Raw genomic sequence first — 9,519 nt, 5'->3', positions numbered from 1 at the left:
ACGTATATGCCACCAATGCCCTCGCGCCTCTTGTGTGATGAAAGAGAACGAAGATAAAGGTAAATTGCGTCAAGACAAAGTTGAACATCTGGGAATTTTGACTCTAAACAGGAGGCAGTCTCTCTGCAGGTCACGTATTGCTCTACTGGGTGGTTGGATGATTGGATGAGTGGGTGGTTGGGTGATTGATGGATGGGTGGGTGGGTGATGGGTGGGTGGGTGGGTGGCTGTCGGTGGGTGGGTGGGTGGATGATGGATGGGTGGATGGATGGTGCTTGCTATCATGTTAATCATTCAATATAATGTAACAGGTGTAGATAATTAAGCACAATTACACAGGTAAAGGTGGGAACTACCATGTTAATCACCCAATATAACACAACAGGTATTAACACCATGCACAGGTAAAGGTAGGAACTAACATGTTAATCACCCAATATAACACAACAGGTATTAACACCACGCACAGGTAAAGGTGGAACTAACATGTTAATCACCCAATATAACACAACAGGTATTAACACCATGCACAGGTAAAGGTGGAACTAACATGTTAATCACCAATATAACACAACAGGTATTAACACCATGCACAGGTAAAGGTAACTAACATGTTAATCACCCAATATAACACAACAGTATTAACACCACGCACAGGTAAAGGTGGGAACTACCATGTTAATCACCCAATATAACACAACAGGTATTAACACCATGCACAGGTAAAGGTGGAACCAACATAATCACCAATATAACACAACAGGTATTAACACCACGCACAGGTAAAGGTGGGAACTAACATGTTAATCACCCAATATAACACAACAGGTATTAACACCACGGGTAAAGGTGGAACTACCATGTTAATCACCCAATATAACACAACAGGTATTAACACCACGCACAGGTAAAGGTGGGAACTAACATGTTAATCACCCAATATAACACAACAGGTATTAACACCACGCACAGGTAAAGGTGGGAACTACCATGTTAATCACCAATATAACACAACAGGTATTAACACCGCACAGGTAAAAGGGAACTATGTTAATCACCCAATATAACACAACAGGTATTAACACCATGCACAGGTAAAGGTGGGAACTACCATGTTAATCACCCAATATAACACAACAGGTATTAACACCACGCACAGGGAACTACCATGTTAATCACCAATATAACACAACAGGTATTAACACCACGCACAGGTAAAGGTGGGAACTAACATGTTAATCACCCAATATAACACAACAGGTATTAACACAGGTAAAGGTGGGAACTACCATGTTAATCACCAATATAACACTAAACACATTAATTAGGTAGAATAAAACACACACAATTTAAACATAGACTTTTATTTATAAAGTGATAATCTCTGACGTCACACCATAGATAAATAATTAGTATGTACAATATGTGTGTGTGTGTGTGTGTGTGTGTGTGTGTGTGTGTGTGTACATGAGAGGTCACACTAGCTACCTGATATTATTATTGGTGACAACATTGTGACACACTAACGCCATGACCCGGTATTCTGACCTGAACGCTGGTTAAGTGAGTTAGTGGGTTAGGTTGGATTAGTTGAGGGTAGATAGGATTAGGTTAGGGTAGATAGGGTTAGGTTAGGTTAGTTTGAGGGTAGATAGGGTTAGGTTAGGTTGGTAGATAGGTTAGGTTAGGTTGGTTTGGTAGAATGGGGTTAGGTTAGGTTAGGTTGAGGGTAGATAGGGTTAGGTTAGGTTGAGGGTAGATAGGGTTAGGTTAGGTTGGGTTGAGTAGATGGTTGGTTAGGTTAGGTTGAGGGTAAATGGGTTAGGTTAGGTTAGGTTCGGGTATAGGGTTAGGTTAGGTTCGGTAGGGTTAGGTAGGTTGGAGATAGGTTAGGTTGGTTAGGTTGGGGGAAGTTGGTTAGGTTAGAGAGTTAGGTTGGGTAGATGGGTTAGGTTGGGTTGGGTAGATAGGGTTAGGTTAGGTTAGGTTGAGGGTAGATAGAGGTTGGAGTTGGAGTTGGGTTGAGGGTAGATAGGGTTAGGTTAGGTTGAGGGTAGATAGGGTTAGGTTAGGTTGAGGGTAGATAGGGTTAGGTTAGGTTGAGGGTAGATAGGGTTAGGTTAGGTTGAGGGTAGATAGGGTTAGGTTAGGTTGAGGGTAGATAAGGTTAGGTTAGGTTACGTTACGTTAGGTTAGATTAAGTGTAGGAGAGCTTAGTTTAGATTAGGTTAAGGAGAAGTGAGATTAGGCTAGGTTGGGTTAGGTTAGATTACGAGTCCAAGGATTAGCGAATCCCTTGATCATCTGTCCTGATATCTGCTACTATTGTCATGTACCGTCAGTGTCCGCTTAACGTTTACATGATGCGTTCCTGTACATTAACCGGACATAATATTATACGTTAACCGAACACTCACTGTATACAGGGTGGCCCATAAGTCTTAATCATTTATAATTAAAATACAAAAAAAAATCATACAAGATAAAAGTTTTGCAATAAATTTAGAAATATTTATATTTCAAAATACAACATACACTAATCCTGACTCACACTGTATTCCTCTCTTAGAAATTGATAACGTAAGTGTGAACTCCATCATACACAAACGAATCAGATTTATGAACCACCCTGTATTTTCCCCACTGGCTCCTAACCACAACATTTACGAGATAAAAAAATAATAATAAAATGGATAACTTACATAAATATACTAAGAATAAGATCAGAAATATATGAGAGACTTAGGGCATATACTTCAGATTATCACAGTGGTAATTTTATCATCAATTGAAGGGTTAGTGGACAAGATGTTTTAGTCGTCTCTGAGAGGTTAGATCTGACTGAGGTTAAATCTGAGACTCTGAGAGGTTAAATATGAAACTGACAGGTTAAATCTGACTGAGGTTAAATATGAAACTGAGAGGTTAAATATGAAACTGAGAGGTTAAATCTGAGACTCCGAGAAGTTAAATCTGATATCTGAGAGGTTAAATCTGAGACTCAGAGAGGTTAAATCTGAGACTGAAAGCTTAAATCTGACTGAGGTTAAATCAGAGGTTCCGAGAGGTAAAATCTGAGACTCCGAGAGGTTAAATCTGAGACTCCAAGAGGTAAAATCTGACACTCTGAGAGGTAAAAATCTGAGATTCTGAGAAGGGTAGACTCTGGACATACAACAAAGGTGACAATATTTACATCCTTGGACATAAACCCCCTGACCTGACATACACACATGAGGCTTCGAACTGCTGGAATGAGTCTCCGATTTGTTTGTTAGCCCATACTATTGAGTCTCGTTCGGGTTTGATACAGTTTCGAACAGGAGTGTAACAGAAACGTTTGTACTGTTGATGTGAGAGAAGCTTTGTTTTGATTGGTGGTTCCTTGACGCATTCCCGCCAATAAAAATCCAGGAAACTCTTAGTTCATAAATTTGATTTGATTCAGAAATACAAAGGATAATAATATGTTCATTAAAGTTGTCAGGAGTAAATCAAGAGTTAATATTATTATGTGTGTGTGTGTGTGTGTGTGTGTGTGAGTGTGTGTGTGTGTGTGTGTGTGTGTGTGTGTGTGTGTGTGTGTGTGTGTGTGTGTGTGTGTGTGTGTGTGTGTGTGTGTGTGTGTGTGTGTGTGTGTGTTTTCCAGGCGACCATCAGTACGTACACATTTTCTTACGTCCCCTGTAATTGTGTATGTATGTATGTATGTATGTATGTATGTATGTATGTATGTATGTATGTATGTATGTATGTATGTTTGACCTCGTAATCCAGGAGTAAATTATTCAGATCACTTGATGAAGGCTGCCAGCGGAGAAACATGACCTTATCTACCGTTGTTAAGTTGGATGGCTTGGTCAGGTAACAACTTGTAGCTTCGTATTGTATTTTTGTTCACCTTAAGAAAGAGGTTTAGGCACTGTAGTCTTCGACACTTACATGAGATAGAATTATATACTATACATTACATATTAATATCGACATCACTTAATAGAAAATCAAATCAATATATTTCTATATGTGAGCGAGAGTCCAGTTCACCGGGACCCGAAGCCACCCGGCGGGGCTTCAGCCAAAGGGAATACCCTGCCCTAAGTTCCCCACCTTAAGTTTTCCAAGCCTTTGGGCCCCGAGTCAGAAAACCTTATGAGTCTTGGGTTAATCCCTCAGTACGTGGAAAGGTATTTCTGCATTACTTGGTGCTCGAATATATGAAAGGCGAGTCATAACCTTGGTTCCGTAACCTACATGGCCTCCACTCCACCACTGAGGCCAGGGCAGGGGCTGGCATCATGACCTCACTCTTGAAAGAAACACAAAGAATCTCCTGACTGACCAATATTTCGGAGTTTCTTCACTATAATGACCCATACAAGGTCAACTTAGGTCAATAACACTGTGACCTTCACCACATGACGAGTGACCCTCTCTCCCGTGCCACATTACATCAATCCATAACTCTTCACTAATATATAACTGCTATATTTCCTTATAGTCACATACATAAGTCTCCTTCCTGGTCGGGTTGACAGAAGGCGTGAGGTGTGTCCAGATGGCTCGGCGGTGCCAACTGGGCCGATATATCACAGATGGTGCCCTCGAGGTTATACTCCTGGCCTGAGGAACACACAGACACCATTAACACCTATAACCAGTTAATATAACATCACTTACCCTGCTATACACAGTTAATATATCATCACTTACCCTGCTATACACAGTTAATGTAGCAACACTTACCCTGCTATACACAGTTAATATAACATCACTTACCCTGCTATACACCAGTTAATATAACATCACTTACCCCGCTATACACCAGTTAATATAACATCACTTACCCCGCTATACACCAGTTAATATAACATCACTTACCCCGCTATACACCAGTTAATATAACATCACTTACCCCGCTATACACCAGTTAATATATCATCACTTACCCCGCTATACACCAGTTAATATAACATCACTTACCCCGCTATACACCAGTTAATATAACATCACTTACCCCGCTATACACCAGTTAATATAACATCACTTACCCCGCTATACACCAGTTAATATATCATCACTTACCCTGCTATACACCAGTTAATATAACATCACTTACCCTGCTATACACCAGTTAATATAACATCACTTACCCTGCTATATTAGGTCCAGTGTGTGCAAAACATCTTTACTCTTTTTTCTGCTTCGTCGACCTATAGTGGGTAGGGCCTCCAGCCTAGTCGGTCTCCTCATGGACATTTCCGGAGAGATGGAGGAGAACCCGTTACCTGGAGGACAGAGGATCCCTTCATTGGGGGCCTGGGGGCATCTGGGGGTGGTCCCGTCATCTAGGGGAAAGGGGAGAGGAACCCTTTAGGGAATGCATGGGTAGGATATCTAGGGGTGGTATTCAGGGGTATCTGGGGGTGGTATTCAGGGGTATCTGGGAAGTATTCAGGGGTATCTGGGGAAGTATTCAGGGGTATCTGGGGAAGTATTCAGGGGTATCTGGAGAAGTATTCAGGGGTATCTGGGGAAATATTCAGGGGTATCTGGGGAAGTATTCAGGGGTATCTGGGGAAGTATTCAGGGGTATCTGGGGAAGTATTCAGGGGTATCTGGGGTGATCTCGTTATCTAGAGGCTTCACCTGTGTGTGTGTGTGTGTGTGTGTGTGTGTGATAAGGGAAAAGGTCATCATTTATCTGTACATGGGATGGAGTTTAAAAGTGTAGACCAAACTACGATGTTTTTTACTGTGTGATATTAAATTTATCGAGGTTTTAATTTATGCACGAAAAAAACGGGTCGTTTATACGGGTTGAATGGCTCGCAGGTCAAACGAGCCCCAGTCCTGATAGGCAATGGTTTTAATAGGCACCAGTCCTATTAGGGTAGGGTATGTTAGGTTGGGGGTTATTAATTCCGTGGTTTATCAGGTCAGTGGCTTATCAGGTCAGTGGTTTATCAGGTCAGTGGTTTATCAGGTCAGTGGTTTATCAGGTCAGTGGTTTATCAGGTCAGTGGTTTATTTGACTAGCCAAGCCATGGTTAAATGTCAAAGGGTATTCTCTCTCCGATGCCGCTATTTAACCGACAGATTGGAATGATTGGACTACAGCAGACCAACGAGATGGATTAGGTTAAGGTAGGTCAGTTTAAGTCAGGTTAGTTTAAGTGAGGTTAGTTTTTGGTTGGGTTGGGTTACAATTGGTTAAATTAAATTAAATTTGGTTAGATTATGTGTTATTTATTTGGTATTAAATTAGATTAGGTTAAGTTAAATTGGGTTAGGTTATGTTCTTGGGTTGGATTACGTTAGGTGAACAACAGTTATTTGACAAAACTCACTAAAGATTCGACCAATCATCCAGACATCATCCAATAACTCCTAATCTTGTATCCACATGAGGCACTTCAGTACAGGGTGTCTCAAAAACAGTATACACAATCATTTACAGAGTTCCGTGGTAATGGCATGGTATTATATCAACATTGTCCTCTCCTGTTCGAGGTCTCCCATACAAGTGATGACAATGTTTCTGATGTAATACGAACATTCACCTGATCTCCACGTAAATCAGTAAACCATTATGTTCTTCACCTAATGAACAGGTATACACATTAGTACACACCTGTAATTATAATACCTTTAGATCCTTTACCCTATATTACGTACTTTAATTATTGGTTAACGTTTATATATAAAAAAATGGTGTTCTTAATGCATTTTGTTGTTGTTTATATATAAGAGGTTAAGTTAAAGTTAAATATTAGCTTTATGGGAGAAAAAATTACTGTGAGAAAGTGGTCAAAGGTAAGAGTCATTAAGGACGAAGTTTGTGCGTTGAGAAAGTTGTTAAAGATAGAAAGTAATAAATGAACTACACACACACACACACACACACACACACACACACACACACACAATAAATATGAATGTTCGTAAATAAATAGTCATTGAGTAAACCAACTTAATCTGTCCTTCCAGATAGTTTAATTGAGTCTTTAAGGACGATAGTTTAATTGAGACTTTAAGGACGATAGTTTAATTGAGTCTTTAAGGACGATAGTTTAATTGAGTCTTTAAGGACGATAGTTTAATTGAGTCTTTAAGGACGATAGTTTAATTGAGTCTTTAAGGACGATAGTTTGATTGAGTCTTTAAGGACGATAGTTTAATTGAGCCTTTGAGGACGATAGTTTAATTGAGCCTTTGAGGACGATAGTTTAATTGAGCCTTTGAGGACGATAGTTTAATTGAGCCTTTGAGGACGATAGTTTAATTGAGCCTTTAAGGACGATAGTTTAATTGAGTCTTTAAGGACGACAGTTTAATGGAGCCTTTGAGGACGATAGTTTAATGGAGCCTTTGAGGACGATAGTTTAATTGAGTCTTTAGGGACGATAGTTTAATTGAGTCTTTAAGGACGATAGTTTAATTGAGTATTTAAGGACGTTAGTTTAATTAACCCTTTAAGGACGATAGGTCAATTGAGCTCCTTCCATTGTTATTGTATAGAACAACCGTCAACCAGACCATCCTTTTATAAACACACTACAACGCGTTAGGTTAGGTTAGGTTAGGTATAGGTCATGTTAGGTTAGGTTATATTAGAGGTAGGTAAGGTTAGATTAGGTTAGGAATAGGACATGTTAGGTTATATTAGAGGTAGGTTAGGTTAGATTAGGTTAGGAATAGGACATGTTAGGTTATATTAGCGGTAGGTTAGGTTAGATTAGGTTAGGAATAGGTCATGTTAGGTTAGGTTAGAGGTAGGATAATTTAGGGATGGATTAAATAGATGTTACAGTAGATTAGCCTAGATTAGAGTTGTGATCCAAGGATTAATGACTCCCTTGTGCTGTACATGTTGCCAGGAAGTGAGTTAGCGTGGTGAGGTGAGGGAGAAGTGAGGGAGAAGTGAGGGAGAAGTGAGGGAGAAGCTCTACAACAAGTGACGGTGCTTCACCTACCTAACCAACCGTTACTTATGACTCCTCCTGATCCTCCTCCTCCTCCTCCTCCTCCTCCTCCTCCTCCTCCTCCTCCTCCTCCGCCTCCACCACCTCCTCCTCCTCCACTCGAGGAGGAGGAGGAGTTCGAGCCCCAAGAAGAGTTGTAGGAGCTAGATCCTTGGGAGTTGTTGTAGGAGGAGTTGAGATTGAGAGTGTTGCCCCACATGCTCTGACTCATGCTCATGTTGAGAGCATTGTTGCTGGTGCTGTTCTTCTTAGTGGTGGCCTTACCTGGGGAGGGAGGGGTGAGGAGGATGGCGTTTAGGCTCACTTGGTCTATGTATAAGAGGGAGGGTAATGTCTGTCTCTATGTCTGTCTGTATCTCTGTCTGTATCTCTGTTCATCTTGTCTGTCTGTCTGTCTCTTTGTTTATCTGTGTGTTTATCTTGTTTCTCTGTCTCTTTGTTTATCTGTCTGTCTATCTCTCTGTTCATCTTGTCTGTCTCTTTGTTAATCTGTGTGTCTCGTCTCTCTGTTTCTCTGTCTCTTCATCTGTCTGTGTGTCTTATCTCTGTCTCTGTTCATCTGTCTGTCTGTCTTGTCTCTGTCTCTCTGTTTATCTGTGTCTCTTGTCTCGCTGTCTCTCTGCGTCTTTCTGCCTGTTTATCTGCCCGTCTTCTTGTCTGTCTCCCTGTCTCTCTGTCTCTTTGCCTCTGTCACTGCTAATACGTCGAAATGTCTGTCTGATTGTTTTTCTGCTGATTCATCTCTATATCTGTCTGTCAACCTCTACCTGTCTGTCTCTACCTGTCTACCCGTCTACCCGTCTATCCATCATCACCTACTCACACTTAACACATTGGAGCTACTTAAACTACCGTACCATCATTACAATCCAACCATAACAACCAATCTAAACTACTACCATTATCCTTATCCAGTCTTAATTACCCTATTCAGATTCTCCCTAACAAGCTATGACAAATCCTACTCTTATCTTCATATGGGTTACAGTAAGTGCAGTGCAAAATATATAATATAGGTATAAAAAAAACATTGCTATAAGTTGTATATATGTATAGAAAAGAAAATCTAACATTGATATATATATACAGTGATTCTAATCTCTCTCTCTCTCTCTCTCTCTCTCTCTCTCTCTCTCTCTCTCTCTCTCTCTCTCTCTCTCTCTCTCTCTCTCTCTCTCTCATCTCCTCGTTCCTCTCACTTCCTATTCTTTCTTTCATTTTCTTCCCCCTCACTTCCTTCTCTGTACCCCCCTTCCCCTCACCCTCTTCCTCTTCCTCTTATTGTCTTCCTCTCACTCCCTCCCCCCATTCCCTTCCCCTCACCCCCTCTCCCCCTCTCCCCCTCACCCCTCTCCCCTCACCCCCTAACCCCCTCACCCCCTCAGCTAGGACACGCCAAACACCAAAGTCGTGCGTTAGTGATAAAGGTCGAATAGGCCCCATACATCCTACTAGGCCCCATACATCCTACTGGGCCCCATACATCCTACTGGGCCCCACCTAACCTGACCATTAAGGTTGAAATCCCTCATCAAAT

General features: G+C 41.1%; 1 long non-coding RNA gene across 1 annotated transcript; it reads right to left on the bottom strand.

Moving 5' to 3' along the window:
* Positions 1 to 3,557: 3,557 nt before the first annotated feature.
* On the bottom strand, positions 3,558 to 8,022 carry LOC121853583. The gene is made up of 3 exons (XR_006086357.1): positions 7,974 to 8,022; positions 5,151 to 5,345; positions 3,558 to 4,620 (listed from the first exon to the last, which is right to left on the bottom strand). It is a non-coding gene; the product is annotated as an uncharacterized LOC121853583 (long non-coding RNA).
* Positions 8,023 to 9,519: the final 1,497 nt, after the last annotated feature.

This window comes from Homarus americanus, unplaced genomic scaffold (genome assembly GCF_018991925.1).
Source record: "Homarus americanus isolate GMGI-L3 unplaced genomic scaffold, GMGI_Hamer_2.0 scaffold4896, whole genome shotgun sequence".
Classification (NCBI taxonomy): domain Eukaryota; kingdom Metazoa; phylum Arthropoda; class Malacostraca; order Decapoda; family Nephropidae; genus Homarus; species Homarus americanus.
Note: the sequence above shows the minus strand (reverse complement) of the source record. Positions and strands in the feature narration are given on the sequence as shown.